The 4,336-nt window shown below is 44.8% G+C and overlaps 1 protein-coding gene across 5 annotated transcripts in view; it reads left to right on the forward strand.

Annotated features, from left to right (window-relative positions):
- ST3GAL3 (ST3 beta-galactoside alpha-2,3-sialyltransferase 3) overlaps positions 1-4,336 on the forward strand; it is a 425,585-nt gene that overhangs the window by 31,792 nt on the left and 389,457 nt on the right. The window lies entirely within an intron of this gene.

The raw sequence follows: 4,336 nt of genomic DNA on the forward strand, positions 1-4,336 counted from the left end.
CCTTGTCCCGCCTCAGCGTCCCCCAACCCCTCAGCGCTCCCACGGCCCGGCCTCAGCGGCCCCTCTTCTCTTGTGCTGCCTCAGCGCAGGGCCAGAGCTAGGGCAGGGTGGACATTGGCATTGTGGCCCCTTTGGGAACCAGGGGCTGCAGGGCCAGTCCGGGTGCAGGGCTTGGGGCCATGTGGGTGTTAGGGTGTTTGTTCAAGGCTGCCCCAGGGAAAGGAGGCTGATTGCTGCCTAGCACAGTGAGTGCCCTGCTTGGGGATGGGGAGGTGGGGTGGGTTAGGCTTGAGGGCTCAAGTCTCTTTACTTCTTGTTGTGTCTGAATGTCGTGTGTTCCATTATTCAAATTGCACTAACCTTTCTGCAGAGATGGATCTGCCCCCTCATCTGCTGTTGACTAGGACCTTGACTGGAGGTGCTACACAGCTTCCAGGGCTGAATGAAGTTTCTTGTTTCACTCCTAAACTGTTCAATTCCAATCTAAAAGTTTCTGAGCTCTTCAGACAGAATGTGGCTAAGCTTGGTAGATTTGCCACTCATATGTGGGCTCCTGCTAAGCATGGCTTTGTGTGCATGTAAGTTTGAGCAGCAGTTTATGCTACTGCAGGAGCAACAGGAACCAGTGTCACATTCTGGAGAAGACAAAGGTATCTCGCCATAACCTTGTTGCAGCTAGTCTCTAAGAGGGAAAATTGCACCACATGACTCTGGCCAAAAGGCACAGAGCTGACTGGTTACCAGAATACAGATGGACTACAGGCCCCTGCAATCTGCAGGCACCTGTCATTACCCAGCACTGCCCTCTGAACTCTCTTGGAAAGCTGGGAAGAGAGTTGTTGAAGAAGAATCCCTTCCACTCTCTCTCAAGTCCCTAAGCCACCTCAGTTGACCTTGTGGTAAATGATACTAAAGATTGCCATCAATGACACCAGATTTTTGCCTATCACTAGAATGATCGTTAATGAGGTACATCAGTGCAGTCTCTAAATAGCTATTCTTTTGGTAGCTGTGTGTTAAGAATGCTCTTTTAACACAGTCCTTAAATCCAGTGTTGAGAATCTTGCCTGGCCATGTCTGTCCTCCATACCAATGCTGTCACTAGCTGTCACCTGAAGGGCATGGGTATACCTCATAAATTGTAGCCCAAATTTCTCCCAGTGCATCCTGAACAACTGTAAATGAAAGAAGTTCCCCTAATGAAGATGGTACATTTTTTTTTCACGATTGATTTTGGTCCCAGTGAAACAGTCCAGGAATGGGTATTGTCATTTGTATTGACACCGTAGGTGGAAAATCCTTACACTGATAAATGCTCAGAGCTGTTTCTGTGTGGAGGCAGGCTGCTCACTTAATGCTGGTGTGGGCTTCAGAGTCTTAGTGATGGAAAAGAAAAGAACTCTTGGTGTCCTCCACAGCTGCAGTGTGTCTGACTTCTATGGTTCCATCTGATGAAGGAACCTATGAGGAGAATGGAGGGGTTGCTTTACTTAGTGGTCGAAGACACAAGATCATAATCTCCTCCTTGGCCATTGCCTGGAGCATGACCTTGCTGTAATGTGGCTACCTCCCCCTTTTCCCTTGTCTTGAATCATCTTGGTGAAGAAGGTAGTCTGTCCTGTAGTGGTTCAAGTGATGTAGAAGAGGCTTGGGGTAGCTGCTGTTCTTATTTTCCCTCCAGCGGTCCCAGATGTCTCTCTGTAGGCATCTTCTTTGCCAGACTAATTAATTGTGATTAGGGCTCCCTACGCTGCAGAAATGGAGACGTTTCTTTGATCATCCTTTTACTTTTAACATTTCAAAATGATCTGGGGAATTCTGATGGTCATTGTGGGAGCGACACTGCTAAACCCTGTCACAGTGCTAGAAACTGTAAAGCTACTGCCTTCTTTCTGTGTCACGCAGTATTAGATGGTCAAAAGACTGAACCAAGCAGTATGCAACTCTTTGCTTAATCTTATTCAGAAGTGTGCATAAGGGAACAACAGTATTATGGGCTGCTTTCCCCTTAGATAGCTGCATTGCCTGTAGTACTTCTTAGTGTTACATTTGCCCTGCAAGTAGAAGGGTAGCATTTTTCTTCCAGTGTACTCCTGTTGTGCTGGCAAGTAGTAATAATGCATGCTGAACTGCTCCTGGGCTGTGCACGTTACTCATGGTTATGGGGTAGAGTGCTATTTCCTTTAGAGATGCCCAAGTGCGCCTTTGGGGTTATAGTTGATTGTTGGCTGGGATACTGAAGGTTTTGCTCTGCACAGAGGCGGCAGGGTGGGTTGAAAATGAACCTGCAGTGATGAATGCTACTCAAAAACAAAGTAGGCATCTTCAGGAAGCCTTCCTGGTGGATGACCTTTATATGATATTACAGAACACAGACCTTCTGGTTGCAGATGCACATGAATATGGGAGGCAGAGTATGGGAATTCTGTCAGTTCTACAGTAACTTCCATTGTTCTGTGCAGCTTAGGACCATATAATTTACATCACTTGGGTGTGAATAACCCACCCTTTAATGGAGACAAGGTCTGAGAGTGTCACAGCTAATTATAAGACCAAACAGCTGGTTTACTGTAAGTAGTAAGTACATATTTAAAGAGACCATTCAAGTGGCCTGTTAACTCCCCTGTACTCGTAGGGCAGACACGGGGAGAATGGGTTACAGATCGTTGTAATAAGCCATAAATCTAGTCTGTTTTTAAGACCATGATTGTTAGTGTTTAGCAAGTTATGAATTTAAGCTCCCAGGCTTGTCTTTTGAAAGTGTTGTGCAGGTGTCCTTTGAGGATGAGGACTGATAGATCAGATATAGAATAATCGTTTTGCGAAAAGTGTTCACACACAGGTGATGTGGTATTTGTCTTTTATTGTTTTCCTGTGCAAGTTCATTGAGAGTGTAAAGATTGTGTGGTTTCACTCCCATAATTGTTCTTGGGGCACTTGGTTCACTGGATATGGTAACCACATATTGTGATAGGCATGCGTAAGATCCTTGGATCTCTGAAGATGTGTTGGAGAGTGCGTTGATCATTGAAGCAGTGGAGATGTCTGCATGTTTTGCATCTGTTGTTCTGGCAGGGTCTGGTACTGCTTTTAGATGGTGTGCCCTGGTCTGTGGAGAACTTGCTTCTGTTGATGAGGTTGGGGGGTTGTTTGAAGACCAGAAGAGGGGATTCAGGAAAGATTTCTTTCAGGATAGGGTCCCCATTCAGTATGGGTTATAGTTGTTTGATACCCTGTGTGGGTTCCAGTGTGGGGTGATAAATGATTACTTGGATTTGTGTTTGGAGGAGGTTTTATTTCTGTATTGAAGCCAGTTTTATAACTACTTAAGCTAAGCTTGTCCCTCTAGTTCTACAACAACATATTCTTGGAACCTTTCACTGGGGTTTTGTAGAGTCTCCCCAGCATTTCTGAAGTCTGCTATTAAAGTTAGGCTGAGGGGATGTTAATGGTAGACTTCCTTGGTGTGAACTTCTGCTGTGTTTGAAACAGATAGTTTAGAACAAGGCTTGGGTGAGGGGGGACCCAAACCAGGCACCATTTAGAGGTAGACATGAAAGACAAGGTAGGGTTCCCACCAGCAAGATCAAGGAATACCACGTGGGTGAGAAGTCTACTATCCCCTCTCCTAGCTGCTTGGAGGAGTGGAGGGATTTCTACTAGGATGCCTTAGGAGCCTGCTTGTGGGGCTTTTATTATTTGTATCAGCCTGTGGCTGGTAGGTTTCAGATATACTTAAAGATCCCCATTCCTCTTTTTGCTTAGGCCTGGTTTAAATATAGTTTTTGTATTGGTGTAACTACTGTGGTTATGGGTGTGTTATTTTTTAAAAACTGAAATAGTTATACTGAGGTAACAGATTTCACACTACGGGGTTGTGCCCCTGTTCTTTATTCACCCTCCTGTAAAGGTACAGGCTCTTTCAGTAAAAGCATTTTTACACTAATATAACTGGTCCACATTGTGGAGTTGTACTTCCATCCTTCCTTGAATGGGTTACAGCTTTTTGAATCTGTCCACTGCTACTGAGTAAATCTTTAATTGTCATTGCTGAGAGTTATACTTAAGAAATCAACCATCTTCTTCCTCTAGCTGGCACCCTTCTCATCTTCACCACACAGGACACTAGTGCATTTTCCTTCCCCAATAAGCTGTTTTGTGAACTTTCCCAAATTGCAAAAAGAACAGGAGTACTTGTGACACCTTAGAGACTAACAAATTTATTTCAGCATAAGCTTTCGTGGGCTACAGCTCACTTCTTTGGATGCACAGAATGGAACACACAGACAGGAGATATTTATACATACAGAGAACATGAAAAGGTGGAAGTATGCAT

This window comes from Chelonoidis abingdonii, chromosome 7 (genome assembly GCF_003597395.2).
Source record: "Chelonoidis abingdonii isolate Lonesome George chromosome 7, CheloAbing_2.0, whole genome shotgun sequence".
NCBI lineage: Eukaryota > Metazoa > Chordata > Testudines > Testudinidae > Chelonoidis > Chelonoidis abingdonii.